The sequence below is a fragment of the Phascolarctos cinereus genome, unplaced genomic scaffold (genome assembly GCF_003287225.1).
Source record: "Phascolarctos cinereus isolate Bilbo 61053 unplaced genomic scaffold, phaCin_HiC Scaffold_4;HRSCAF=312, whole genome shotgun sequence".
NCBI classification, from domain to species: domain Eukaryota; kingdom Metazoa; phylum Chordata; class Mammalia; order Diprotodontia; family Phascolarctidae; genus Phascolarctos; species Phascolarctos cinereus.
Window position 1 is genome coordinate 203,567,760 of NW_027555847.1, and position 15,693 is coordinate 203,583,452.

The window sequence follows — 15,693 nt, forward strand, 5'->3', positions numbered from 1 at the left end:
TGGCCTCAGATACTTACTAGTTGAGTGACCCTGGCCAAGTCACTTCACCTTGTTTGCCTCAGTTTCCTCATCTGTAAAATGAGCTGGAGATGGAAATGGCAAATCACTCCAGTATCTTTGCCAAGAAAACCCTAAATGGGGTCATGAAGAGTCAGACACAACTAAAAATGACCAAATAACAACAAAATACAAAAGTTAGCAAGAAGATGCATATCAGGTAAGAGATTAGCAGTAGGGAGTCCATCTAAGAGACATTTTAAATAGTTATACAGTTGTGAAAAAGAGAGCCAATATTAACCTGCTTTTAAGACTAACCATTAGTAGACTGGAAGGTAGATCATGTATTCCCAATGACTTAAAAGTAATTGAGGAAATCTTTTTTGGAGGTAGGAATCCAGGAATGAGAATGTGCTCATTTTTGTATTGCTATGCATGAAGATAAGGGAAAAACTAGTTATAACTCTCAGTTTCTCCATCTATAAAATGAGGATAACAGCACCAACCTCCAAGGGTTGTTATAAAGATCAAACAAGATTAATATGCAAAGTGCTTTGCAAACTTTAAAGTTGGTCAATAAACATTTATTAAGCACCTACTATATGTCACACACTGTGTTAAGTGCTGGAGATGTAAAGAAAGGTAAAAGACAATCCTTTATCTCAAAGATCTCACAGTTTAATGGGAGAGAAAACATGCAAACAACTATGTACAGTATATATACAGTACAAACTGGAGATTATCTACAAAGGGAAGGCACTAGCATTAAGAGGGATCAGAAAAGGTTTCTTATAGCAGCTGGGATTTTAGCTGGAACTTGAAAGAAGCCAGGAAGCAGAGGTGAGGAAGGAGAGAATTCCAGGCACAGGGTACAGTTAGCAGAAGTTCCTGGAATGAGAAGATGTAATGTCTTGTTTAAGAAAGCCAGTGTCATGGCGTCATAGAACATATATGTAACAAGATATAAGGTAGAAGAGACTGTGTAAGGTGGAGGGGGAAGGCAGGTTATGTCTTTTAATGCCAAACAGAGCATTTCCTATTTGATCCTGGAAGTGATAGAGAGACACTGAAGTTTACCAGGCAGGGGTAGGGAGAGTGACATGGTCAGCCTTACATGTTAGGAAGATCACTTTGGGGGCAGCTAGGTGGTGCAGTGGGTAGAGCACCAGCCCTGAATTCAGGAGGACCTGAGTTCAAATGTGGCCTCAGACATATAACACTTACTAGCTGTGTTACTCTGGGAAAGTCACTTAATCTCATTGCCTAGGCCTCCCTCCCAAAAAAAATAAAGGAAGATCACTTTGGCAGTTGAATGGAGAATGGACTTTAGTGGCAAAAAACTTGTGGCAGGCAGACCAACCAGCAGGCTACTACAATAGTCCAGGTATGAGGTGAGGAAGGACTTCATCAGGGTAGTGACAGTCTGAGTAGATAAGGAGGCATATTTGAGAGACATTACAAAGCTGGAATCTACAATCCTTGGCAATAGATTAGATATGGGTGGGGAGGGATTGGTGTGAGAGAGAAAGGAATCAAAGATGACACCTAGGTTTTGAGTCCTGGACAGTAATAGGGAAGTTAAGAAAAGAGAATGATTTGGGAGGAAAGATAATGAGTGCAGTTTTAAACATATTGAGTTATGTTTTAAACATGTTGAGTTATAAAGTCCTATGTAAATGCTAGCTATTATTATTCTAAAGAATCCTAGAGTACTACTGCAGAGTAATGGAGTAAATATTGGAGAATGACGGAATACTAGAAAAGAACCCTACTTTTAGAAGTTTACAGTTTTCTAGCATTATCTCATAAATCTCCAGAGGTGTTATAACCTCTTCTGACTTTCCTCTAATTTCCTTTAGCACAGTTAGAAGGTAAATTATTTGGAATGTCACCACCATGTATATTCCACCTGAAGACCTTCCAAAGACCATCAAGTCAATCCACCATAGTATGTTTTAATCAATTTTTATCACTGTGGCCCTGCCAAATCCAATTCTTAGTTATCATCCTTCTCTAACCTTTGTATGGAATCTGACACTATAGAACATGTCTCCTCCTCAGCTTTTCCCTACTCTCTTCTTGTTTTCCTTCCTGACTGTCACTGCTCCTTCTCAGATTCATCCTTTTCCCTTGACTTCCTAGGGGTGGAGGTCTCCAATGGCTCTCTCTCCAGCTGTCTCTCTTCACCCACTACACTCTGTCCCTTTGTCAACTCATCCTTACCCATGGCTTCATTTATTTGCTCTAATCAGGTGACTTCCACACCTGTATTTGCAGTCTCAATCTTCAGAGATTCAGGCTTGCATCTCCCATCACCCATTAAATATCTGAATGTCTCTCCCTCAGCTCAACATAGAGTAAACTAAACTCATCATTCCTCTTAAATTTGTCCTTTATCCTAACTTCCTTAGCTGTCAATGGCCATCATTTTTCCAGGCCACTCAGCTTCAATGCCTTAACTCTTCTCTTCATTTGACTCATCTCTCCCAATTAACCCCCATACTCAGTCAATGGTCAGGGAGACATATGAAGTAGGTAACTTTTGACTATTCAAAAGTGTTTGATATGCAAAATTTGAATTTTCACTTACACTTAGCAGGTATGTGCTATGGGTAAGTTGCTTAAGCTCTCTATTTCCTCATCTATAAAATCGGTATAATAATACCTGCCTTAGCTGTGGAGGTTTCCAGACTCCTCAATCCACCAATGCCAAAGACAACTTAGAAGGTCAGTGGGAAAAGTCTGTTTCTGTCGGTGCTGAGAAAGGAAGGCAGGGTTTCAGCTCCATTCCCCAAGAGTGTGATGCCGGGGGGGCAGCTGCTTCCCGAGCTTCCGGCCCACAGACTGAGGGGGAATCCAGTGGCTGATCAGAGGGGATTGCAGGGATTTCTTTGCCAGTGCTAAGGCAAGAATCTCTTGCTTTGCCCCTGTTTGGATCTGGGCTACAGTTCTGGGTGGCACTGCTGGGGTGAGGAGGAGTGCTGGCTTGGTGGACCTTGTAGTGGCTGTGGAGAGAAAATCCTTCTCACAGTTACAGGACAGAAAGGAGTACTTGTGGTCACAGGCCAGGAAAGGAGTAAACACCTCGCCCCTTATCATACCACCTTGGAAGAACTGAAAATTTACAGGTCCCTACAAGTATCTCTGAAAACAGCTGTACAAACCCCTGAAGCTTGGGACAGTACATTCTCCACATTGGAAGCAGACTCTTACCTTAACAAAGAGTTTAAAACTCAAGTAATTGGCCAGGATCATGAGCAACCAGCACAAAAAGAGTCAGACTATATTATCTTACTTTGGTGAAAAAGAAGATCAAAATATACAACCAGAAGAAGACAACAAAGTCAAAGCTCCTACATCCAAAGCCTCCAAGAAAAATATGAATCAGTCCCAGGCCTTGGAAGAGCTCAAAAGGGATTTTGAGAAGCAAGTAAGAGAAGTAGAGGAAAAACTGGGAAGAGAAATGAGAGTGATGCAAGAAAATCATGAAAAACAAGTCAACAGCTTGCTAAAGGAGACCCAAAAAAATACTGAAGAAAATAACACCTTAAAAAATAGCCTAACCCAAATGGCAAAAGAGGTCCAAAAAGCCAATGAGGAGAAAAATGCCCTAAAAAGAAAAATTGGCCAAATGGAAAAGGAAGTCCAAAAGATTACTGAAGAAAATACTTCCTTAAAAATTAGAATAGAGCAATTGGAAGATAGTGACTTTATGAGAAATCAAGACACAGTAGAAAAATCCAAAAGAATGAAAAATTAGAAAACAATGTGAAATATCTCATTGGAAAAACAACTGACCTGGAAAATAGATCCAGGAGAGAGAATTTAAAAATTATTGGACTATCTGAAAGCCATGATCAAAAAAAGAGCCTAGACATCATCTTTCAAGAAATTATCAAGGAAAACTGCCCTGATATATTAGAACCAGAGGGCAAAATAGAAATTGAAAGAATCCACAGATCTCCTCCTGAAAGAGATCCCCAAAGGAAAACTCCTAGGAATATTGTAGCCAAATTCCAGAGTTCCCAGGTCAAGGAGAAAATATTATAAGCTGCCAGAAGGAAACAGTTCAAGTACTGTGGAAACACAATCAGGATAACACAAGATTTAGCAGCTTCTACATTAAAGGACCAGGGCATGGAATATAATATTCTGGAGGGCAAAGGAGATAGGATTACAACCAAGAATCACCTACCCAGCAAAACTGAGTATAATCCTTCAGGGGAAAAAATGGTCATTCAGTGAAATAGAGGACTTTCAAGCATTCTTGATGAAAAGACCAGAGCTGAATAGAAAATTTGACTTTCAAATACAGGACTCAAGTGGAACATGAAGAGGTAAACAGGAAAGAGAAATCATAAGAGACTTATTAAGATTGAACTGTTTACATTCCTGCATGGAAAGATGATATTTATAACTCATGAGACCTTTGTCAGTATTAGGGTAGTTGGAGGAAAAAAATTATATGTATATATGTAGATAGATAGAGGGCACAGGGTGAGTGAAGATTAAGGGGTCATATCTGGAGAATAAAATTAAGGGATGAGAAGGATTATACTTGGAGAAGAAGAAAGGAGAGGTAGAATGGGGTAAATTATCTCACAAAAAAAACCCCAGAAAAGTCTCTTACAGTGGAGGGGAAACGGGGGAAGGTGAGAGGGAATGAGTGAATCTTATTCTCATAGGATTTGGCTTAAGGAGGGAATAACATACACATTCAATTGGGTATGGAAATCTGTCTTACCCTACAGGAAAATAGGGGGAGAAGGGACAAGAGAGCAGGGGGGATAGAGAGGAGGGCAGATTGGGAAAGGGGGTAATCAGAAGTAAATACTTCTGAGGAGGGACAGGGTCAAAAGAAAGAATAGAATAAATGGGAGGGCAGGATAGGATTAAGGGAAATAGAGTTAGTTTTTCACAACATGTCTACTATGGACGTGTTTTGCATAACTGCACATGTACAACCTATATTGAGTTGCTTGCCTTTTCAATGAGGGTGGGTGGGGAGGGAGGAAGGGAGAAAATTTGAAACCTAAAGTTTTAAAAACATGTTTTTAAAAAACATGTTTTCACATGCTACTGGGAAATAAGAAATATAAGAAATGGGGTACAGAAGTCTGTCCTGCCCTACAGGAAAATAGAAGGGGAAGGGGATAAGAGAAGGCGAGAGAGATAGAAGAGAGGACAGACTAGGGGAAGGGATATTCAGAATGCATGCCATCTTGGGGTGGGGGAGGGGGAGATGGGGTGAAAATTTGGAACTCAAAAACTTGTGGAAGTGATGCTGAAAACTAAAAATAAACAAATTTATATTAAAAAAAATAATACCTGCCTTGTTGGGTTATTACTTTGTAAACTTAATGTTCTTTATATGAAGCATACAAAGAGATAGAGATAGATCTATCTGGATTTATGATTTCATTGGTATATAGGAAGCTCTTGGTAAGTAACTTCCTCTACCAAAGAAAGTTTATACTTTCTTTGCCTTTTATTTTATAGTTTTAGAAAGTTGCCTGGGGCATCATGAGGTTACCATGATTTACCTAGACTCACATGGCCAGTAGGTGCCAAATCAAAACAGGTTCTTCCTGGATTAGAGGTCAGTTCTTCATCCAACATACCACACAACTAACCTCTCCCTATATGAACTCTATATAAAACATTGGAAAGTACTTTGTAATTTTAAAGAGTGCTACAGAATTGTGAATTATTATCATCATCTTTGTCAATTTTATGCCTTTCCTGTTGATTTGCTCCTTTCAACTCCTAATATGGTCCTGCCTAGTTCACACAGTAGGCACTTACTAAATGCTTATTGACTAACTTAGTTGCTTCTCCTCTGAATTATCATTATGACCTTTTTTCACTGCTGAAGTCCATCCTTCCTACAGCTTCTAAAATAATCTTCTTAATGCAGAGATTTGATTATTCACTGCCCTTCTTAAGAACCTTCAATGGCTCCCCTTTGCCTAACAAATAAATACAAACATGCTAAGTGAGCATAAAGCCCTCCATTATTTAGCAGTAACACAGCACTATTTTCTTATTTGCTACTTATTTTCACTTATACACCCTGCATTCCAGCCATTCACTCTTGTTCTCCCATCATATCCAGGTCTCTCTACCTCCCTTGCATTTTTTTTTATCAGTCATTCAACATGAATTTATTAACACCAAGAGAACTTAGTATATACCTCCTTTGCATTTATGTGCATGCCTGGAAGAGATTCCTTCTGTATCTCTATCTGTTAAAACTCTTTTCTTTCTTTCAAGAAGTAAATTTTGGCACCACTCTCCTCTAAGACTCTATCCTTGATCTCTCTAGTGATCCCTCTTCCACTTTCTGTTTCTCTTTCCTTATGTGCTTGCCACCATCAGGAAGATGAAGCTGTAGCCACAGTCTTAATGAAATAGCCAGCTCCCTCTCTTTAGGCAGTAAATAAAAGCCAGACCTCAGAGCAGGTGTTTAGACTGGTCCATTATGCTGGTGTGCAGCTGACTGTGTCAGAGGGAGGGAAAGCAAAAGAAGCAGGTGAGACCTCTTTGTAAATGAGCATTCTCTGTCTGGTTACCTGGACAACTTTCCCTGCTTCTCCCACTTAATGGAACAGCCTAAATACCAACATAGAGAACAAACTCTTCTTGATTTTATCTACTGCCTCCTAGTAAAAGAAGCTGGTATAGTTACTAGAGCTATTGGCAACAGCTGCTACCTTCCTGATCCTATGACTCAATTACCTTGCCTCCCCAATTATGTCACCACTGTACTTACCCATATATATTCTAATTGTTTCAATTATTTTTGTACACTTCTTATACTTGCTAAACCTTAAAGGGAGGGAACCCTGTTCATCTATGCTCCCAAAACCTAGCACAGTGCCTTTGCATGCAGTAGGCATCTAATAAATATTTGTCAAATTGAAACAAAACTGAAATAGAGCATAACAAAGCTAGCATTCATACACTGTTTTAAAGTTTGCAAAACACATTGTAAATTTTATTTCACTTTATGCTCACAACAACCCTGTAAGGTAGATGCTGTTATTATCCCCATTTCATGGATGACAAAACTGAGACTGAGAGATTAAGTGACTTGCCTACCTAGGAAGTGTATGAAACAAAATCTGAACTCAAGTCATCCTGACTCCAGAACCAGCACTCTATCACTAACAGAAATTCTATGACACCAAGAAATGTATTCAGCCAGAGGTGGAGGAAAATCAAGTATAATGAACAAAAAAAGCCAAGGAATTGTTCACTGACGCAAAAACTAGTTCACACATAGGAGAGAATACTTTGAGCAACATGTCATCAATAAGGATGGTAGCATATTGCTACAATTGTAGCAGGGTCACTACAGAATGATAACCTCAATTAACAGGCTGCTTTGAAAACAAGACCCTTTTTGAGAACGGCAACATTAAAATTTTTTTTCATAAATCATGACAGGTATTGTCAGTTCATCACAAGCACCACAACAGACTGATTGGATTGCTGTTTTTAAGATTGTAAAACTGCTAGGTACCCTGGAGTGTATCTAAGAACATCTTAAGCCACATCACTGATGAGTGAAGGAGGGTATGCAGGAAGGGGATTGGACTAGATGACCTCTAAGGTCCCTTCTAGCTCAAAGTCTATGATCTTCCTTTTTTTTTCTAGTTGCTTTTAAATAGAACTTCTCAAACTAATTGATTTGAATACTTCTATATATTTTTTCTTTCTCTAGACACTTGTGCTAAACTTCCTTCACATCAGATTTAAAGACCCTAAAATGTACATTTTTCAATCCTTTTCATTTCTTGACCTCTTATTTAAATTGGGGACTCAGCTTTATCAAACCACCAAATTTTCACTATAACTAACCAACCCAGGGACTCATTATGAAATCTCTGCAGCACATTTGTTACCTAGGAAACCAACTAGAACATTGGTAGATTGTAGATTTTGATTTCAGTCTTGCAAAAGAGTTTTCCAATCATGCTACTAAAGAAAGGTCATAAATCAACAAATCAGAACCAAGGTCAAGAAGTAACCGTCTATGAAAATTAATCTCTGTAGGCCTATGGATTTTTTTCAGTAGAGAAAAGCTTCCAGTTGTCATAGACTTCTATGTATTATGTAAATATTTCAAACAGGTTTCTTTACAAACACGAACTGTCAAAAAAAATCTGTTTAAAATAAATGGCTGCTCTCCAACCTTCAGCTCTTCTACTTTATTTTATTTTTTTAAAAGGCAACAAAATGACAACATTTAAGAGGAAACACTTCTCTGAAGCCAATTTCACACATCTGGTAGTTGAATACTAATCCAAGATTGAACTGTGTATTTCTTACGGGAATCATTTCAGAGAAAATGTTTAACTGCTACTACTCTACTTAAACCAATGTAAAATAAAGATCACAATGCAGGTCACTTCCCGCTCTTCTCAGATTCAGAACAGCAGGAGCCCATTAAAGGCAACATCTTTCCTAGTTAAGTCACGCCAATGCTATGGAATGGTGAAAAATGAGGTGCCTAAGCTATCATCCTTATGCAGAGTACCATGCTGTTTTATTCTCTAACTTTTCATTTGCTTACAATTAACAGCAATGCTAGTCACTTAAAGTGTCCAGTTAACATGAAGTGGACATTTTAAGCTGGCTTTAATGATGCTGCATTGACAATTATCAAACATTAAAGATGCCACCAAAGCCAACTGATTTTAAAGCTTAGTAGGTGTGGCCACCATTATTGTTCCTGAAAAGTCAGTCACTGTGTAGTTAATATACCATAAGCTCAGATATTAAACAAAACTTCACTGTACAAGCCCTGTAGATTACTGGGAATAGTACTTGTTTGCCATAAAACTGAAAAGGGGCAGAAAAAAATAATTTCAAACTCAAAGAGAAATAATCACATGCTGAATTAACAAACAGCAGCTGGCCAAGGGAAATCAAAGGACAAAGGTGCCATGAGAGTTGTTTCATAATGTTTCTGATAACACTAAAAATTAGCTAATTAGATTAAAAAAATATGATCTGTATGACACCATCAAGAAGATAACAGACTAGATGTTCAGTAAGACCAAATAAGAATTAATTGTGGTACCTCTTCCAAAAGATTTCTTAAGCTGCAAATACTACTTTGTACAATGCAGCCTCCATTTGGATCAGATTAGATTCTATTAATATTGAGATTACATGTTATCTCTGTTAAATCTTATCATCATTATTGTGTACAGGCTTCTCAATATACAAATAAGCAATTTAGTTTGTTAATTTACCTTTTATAACAGTTCAAAGAGCTAATAAACTGAGGCCCTAGCTGAAAGACCAAAGAGTAAGACAGTGTGGTCTAGCATTTGCCATTAGAAGGAACTTTGGAACTTTTTAGTCTTATTGCCAAGATTTATGGTAAGCCTTTAGCAAATTTCATTGCTTACCTTCCCTCTGGCCATCTAAGCAAAAATCAGCTAATATGGTCAGATCAAATGATACCTATTTGGACTTCTCTGATGCTATGACATTTTTAGATATAAAAGAAAAAAGGCAAAATTCTTCTCTTTAAGTACAATATGTTGAATTGGTTGATTGTCCCTTCTCAGAAGCAAAAACTTGCAGACCAAGGGGGCTGGATACTCCTTTCAGACTTCAGAAAAGCTCTATTTTGTTCTAGACCGTATCAATGGAGGAGAGCTCTTCTTCCAATTGTAGCAGGAACAGTTTCCTAGAACCTTGACCTCAATTCCATGCTGCTAAGGTGGCCAGTACTATTGGCTACCTTCATTCTCTGAAAATCACTCACAGGGACTTGAAACCAGAGAACATTCTCTTGGATTGCCAGGGTCATGTTGTGTTGACTGTTTTAGGCTCTGTAAAGAAGGAATGGAGCCAGAAGAAACCACATCCACTTTCTGTGGCACCTCTGAGTATTTGGCTTCTGCAGTATAGAGAAAAAAAAACATTATAGTAGACTAGCAGTGTTTGGGGGCTGTTCTTTGAGATGCTCTGTGGCTTGTCACCTTTTTTTTTGTTAGGAAATTGGGGTTAAGTGACTTGCCCTGAGTCACACAGCTAGTAAATGTCAAGTGTTTGGTCTGAGGCTGGATTTGAACTCAGGTCCTCCTGACTTCAGGGCCAGTGCTCTAGCCACTGTACCACCTAGCTACCCCCAGCTTGTCACCTTTTTATAGCCAAGATGTTTCTGAAATACAAGACAACATCCTTCACTAGCCTTTCCAGATCCAGGGAGGCAAGACTGTGGCAGCCTATGACCTCCAGCACAGTCTTCTCCAAAAGGATGAGGAGAAAAGACATGGTGCCAAAGCAGACTTTCTTGAGATAAAGAATCATGTCTTATTCAACCCAGTAAACTAGAATGACTTATATCACAAGAAACTCACTCCTCCTTTCAACCCAAATGTCTTGGGGCCTGCTGACTCAAGAAACTTTGACCCAGAGTTCACCAAGGAAGCAATTATCAGTTCTATTGGATGTCTACCAACCGGATTTAACAACCAGCAGCTGTGGGGCTTCCAGTGCATTTTTAGGTTTTTCTTATGCACATGGGGATGAGAAATTTGAAAACTGCTAATAAGCCCAGGCATCATCTCTAAAGAGGTGCTTGTGTTATTTATCTTTTGAGTCAAATTGTACTATCCTAAAGTGAAAGACATGATGCATCTTTCTGCAAATGTCCCAAATTTCTTATGTTGACCGTACAGCACTCTTAGGTGCTACATCAGAATTGTATTCTTTGATGGGATAAAACTTAACAGGAAGGAAGGAAGAACAGAAGAAAAAGAGAAAGGAATAACAGAAGGAAGGAAGGAAAAGAGGATAAGGTGAGTTAATGTGGTCTACTAAAAATTAGCCCTACCTTAGTTGTGGTGGCAGTGATGGGGCACCACTATGGTCTATAACCTGTTTTAGAAACTTACCTTTGTCAGTTCTCCTAATGGTGGTCAGGTACGGAAAGACTGATGAATAAGACACTCATTTATAAACCAGAAAATCAATGTATTAATATACAATGGGAGGCATATCTGGCCTTAAAATCAGTAATGGTTATTTTTACAGGGTACCTTCAAATGAGTAAATTCAAAGAAGCTTGAAATAATTTGGAATTATTCAAGTTATTCAAAAGTTATTACTTTTTGACCCAATAATTCTATTATTCGACATATACCCCAAAGAGATTAATGAAAGAAAGTATAGCAGCACTTTTTGTTGTAGCAAACTGGAAATGAGATAGGTGCCTATTTATTGCTTAGTAGCAGAACAAGTTGTAGTATGTGAATATAGTGGAATATTATACTTAAGAAATAATGAGTGTGAAGGATTCAGAGAAACTTAGAAAGACTTTTAAGAACTGATATGATCAAAATAAGTTGAACCAAGAGAACACCATATACAATGACCATAACAACATGTATGAAAACAAACTTAAAAGACATCAGGACTGAAAACAATGAAATGACCAGTTTTCGACTCCAGAAGACTGTTTAATGAAATATATGTTCTCTTCTCAGCAAAGATATGGTAGAAATAGGTGTGAAATGAGGCCTATACTGTCCACAAAGTCAATGTGTCATTTGTTTTGCTTAACTTTAATAATGTAAGAATAGCTAACATTTACATAGTGCTTTAAAGTTTGTAAAGCACTTTACATTGTACATTATCTCATTTGAGCCTTACCACAACCCTTTGAAGTAGGTACAACAGACATTCTCTTCAATTTATAGGGGAAGAAACTGAAGCACAGAGAGTTTTGGTAACTGCTCGGGGTCACACAGCTAAGAAAATTTCATAGAAAAGATTTGAATCCAGGTCTTCTTGACACCAAGTCCAGTATATGACTCATTACGCCTCTCTACTTTGTTGTAAGAGAGGGTTCTATTTAGGAAATTATGGCAACTTTTTAAAAGCATTAATAAAAACATTTTTAAAATCTGATTCTACCATAAAAAAATAAGTACAATGTATTGTTTTGAATTAAACTAGCAGCTAGGTGGCCCAGCAGATAGAGCACTAGGCTGGGAATCAGGAACACAAGAGTTCAAACATCTAACCTGTTTGCCTCAATTTCCCCATCTGTAAAATGAGGATAGCATCTCCCTCCCAAGGTTGTTGTGAGAATCAAATAAGACAATGATTGTAATGGGCTTAACACAGTGCCTGGCACATAATAAGTGCTATATAAATGCTAATTATTGTTATTATTACTTTAAGCATGTGACAAAGTTATACTTGTGCTGCAACATTATGTTAATAGAAAGGAAGGGTGGCAAAAAGCTGGGAATTTTATCTCTGATAACAGATCTGTTTAGATGACTATTTTTGAATTCAGAACAAGGTTCTTTCTGTACAGCTAACTTTCATTAGTTACAAAAGTATGACACATTTAGATTAAAAGAATAACATTGAGGGCAGCTAGGTGGCACAGTGGATAGAGCACCGGCCCTGAAGTCAGGAGAACCTGAGTTCAAATCTGGCCTCAGACCAAACACTGGACACTTACTAGCTCAGTGACCCTGGGCAAGTCACTTAACCCCAGTTGCCAAGGCGGGGGAAAAAAGCAATAACATTAAAAATCTAAAGAAGTATTATATTCTAACAAAGAATTTCTACTTTCTGAAAATGGAAAGAAATTTTCTATTTAAAAATATTTTTCTCCACTTCCAACTCTAGATGGCTATGGCTTAGTAGAAATCTCTCACATTTTTGCATATGTGCTACAATATAACATAATAATATAAAAGTATAATTATACATAATGATCTTATTTTTTTAAAAAATCTTACCTAGTATTTTAGGCTTACTTAACAGGCTTCACACATAACCAACACCAATTCTCCTATTACTGGAGAATTTTATCTTAAGCTCCAGAAGTGAAGAGATTCAAATACTGATAGAGACAAGAATATAGAAGCATTTAAAAGCCTGAATTTTTAAATGGATTCTCTCCATTCAGTTTAATGCATCACTCTGAATATCCTACAAGCACATCTCTGCAATAGTTCATAAGACAATTTCTGTTAAAACTAAACACTAAATCATTATTTAAAAAAAAAAGGTTGTACCCATATCTATCTCAACAGCTTGAGTGTTCATATGATTTAGTGGAAAAAGTTCTAGACTTGAATAAACTCAGGAAACTTGAGTTCTAATTCTGACTCATAGCTGTGTGGACCACTGGCAAGTTACTTAACCAGGCCCCAGTTTCCTCATATATAAAGTGAAAATAATACCAGCTTACATTATCTACAGAGTTTGAGAAAAATGAAATATTTCATAAACCTTAAAGCATTATGTAATTTGAGTTATTATTGTGAACTGTCAGTCAACATTTATTAAGCACGTACTATGTACCTACATGCACAAAGAAAAAGATGCCAGGAGAAAGAATTAGTGGATACAATAAAAAGGAAAACATTCAAAATCCCTTTGCTCTGGAGCTGTGATTTCATTAGTATAATGAGTTCCAAGTGAAGAAACTCCTGACCTAGAACATATACCAATTTACTTAAAAAAAAAAGTAGCTTTAATCACAGAGAGGTTAATGGTTTTGCTCAGGGTCACAGAGCCAGTAAGTATGTGGCAGATGAGAGTTGAACCCAGAACCTTCTGTTCTTGAGGCCTGAACTCTATACACCTCAGTCTCTTGTACCTAAATCGACTGTTAAATAAATGGTTTACTTAAAAAAGTGGAAGATGCTATTTTGCTCATCCTAATGGGTCTGAGAGAAAAGCAAAAGTTTATTGCTATGCTTTGCAAAAAAAAACACCCTGTTCTACTTTTTAAACAAGACAAAATTAAAAATCATAACTATTTTCATCCTCCAGGATCGAGAATAATCTGAAATCAATTCTTGCACATTTGGTTTGATTTCTGTCAACCAACCTCATTCTGCCCGGGGGGAATACATTTCTTGATGAATTTGATATCAAACAGAAGTCACTGTGCGCAGCCTCAGATAAAGGGGGAAAACAGAGCCCTCCTCCTCGTCGTCCTCCTTCCTTTCCTCCTCCGTTAGAAACAATAAATACGGCATGGGAAGAGACACATACTTACAAACCGACGCATCCCAAACACACCTCAGCATCCCCCCCCCAACACAGACACAGACACACAGACACACGGACACACACACAAACACTCGTCCTAACATAACCAGGCCAGAACGGTCTCCATCTCCGCCAGAATTACAGACCTGGAAAAACTAGAAGGCTACAAGAGGGATAACATTCCCCTCCTCTCCCTTCCAGTTGGAGGAGAAAGAGTAGGAAAGCAACACACACACACACACACACACACACACACACACACACACCACACACACACGTTTGTTTTAGTGCCTTAGGGAAAAGTAGTACTAGATTAATACTGGGAGTATCCCTCTGAGAATCTGTCCAGATCCCCAGGTACACCCTCTCCACAACAACTCTCACTCTGGATCACTCCTCCCCTAGGGTCTTCAACTTCCAACCCTCCAAACCCGTCAACCTGTAGTGCAAGGGTTCTTCCTTCTTCCCTAACGTCTCTCCCAACGAACAGGAGACAATAGGAGGGGTTCAGCCCATTCATTTAAACATCCACAACCCGCGAGAAGGGGCAGGACCCAGAAGAGGAAGAGAACAACACAATCCCCCTTCTCTCCAACCGCCCCCGGCCCCAACCACCCCACCTCTTACCTATTCCACACAAAGAGCACACACACGCACTCACTTCTCTCCCAGGAGAGGTTGCCTCCACAGTAGCCACGGCGTTTATTCTTCACCCATATTCATCGTCCCCCCTCCCCCTTTTCTACCAGGAGGATTCACCTACCTGCAGGTGTTTGTCCATAGGAATGCAGGATGGGGAGTGCGGGGCCAAAGGAAGAGACGGAGGATGGCAGGAGTGGGGTGGCGCTGGGGAATACCCTGGGATCGCGGGGTTGAATGTGTAGGGACGGGGATGTGGGTTATATTTGCGTGCGTGCGCGTGTGACAGAGACAGGAAAGGAGAAAGGTCTTTGAGGGTGAGGACCGCAGGCAGGAGAGAAGGAAGAGGAGAGAAGGAAGAGGGATGGGTGAGCTGCCTCTCCTCCACCTCCTCCCTCCCCCTCCACCTCGGCTGGGACCCAGTGGCCGGCCCCGCTGCCCCAGCCCGGGCTCCTGGGCGGCAGCCTCTACCTCTGCCTCTGGCTTCTGCGCCGGGGCGGCTCCGGGGCGCTGAGGGGCACAGACAGCAGAGGCAGCCGCGGTGACGGCGGGAAATGAGGGGGGGAGGCGGGAGAGGAGGAAGAGGAGGAGGAAGGGGAGAAGGAGGAAGAACAGGAGGTGGAGGAGGAGGAGGCAAGGAAGAGGAGGAGGAAGAGGAAGAAGAAGAAACGAAGGAGGAAGGGAAGGAGGAAGAGAAGAAGAAATAGCAGGATATTCACTGCTCCGGGAAGGAAAGGCACCGACAGAGAAGTGGCTCGTATCGGCTACCGGAAATCGCCGCCGCGGTCATAAATATACCACAGGAAGTGTGTAATAACAACACCTAGTGATACACACACACACACACACACACACACACACACACACACACACACACACACACGCTGCCTCCTCTACGTTCCAGTCCACCCCTCTCCTGACAGCACAGATCCCAGTCTCAGATCATGCCTGTATCCCTGCACTGTCCAAAGGAAATGTGTACACACACACACACACACACACAACACACAC

General features: G+C 39.7%; 1 protein-coding gene and 1 pseudogene across 1 annotated transcript in view; one reads left to right on the forward strand and one right to left on the reverse strand.

Moving 5' to 3' along the window:
- Positions 1-15,456, reverse strand: part of KIAA1958 (KIAA1958 ortholog) — a 225,064-nt gene extending 209,608 nt beyond the window's left edge. Inside the window, exon 1 of the mRNA XM_020972445.2 lies at positions 14,807-15,456. The gene's annotated coding sequence lies outside the window, so the exon portion shown is untranslated. The remainder of the gene's footprint in view (positions 1-14,806) is intronic.
- Positions 207-10,570, forward strand: LOC110198252 (serine/threonine-protein kinase Sgk2 pseudogene; annotated as a pseudogene).
- Positions 15,457-15,693: the final 237 nt, after the last annotated feature.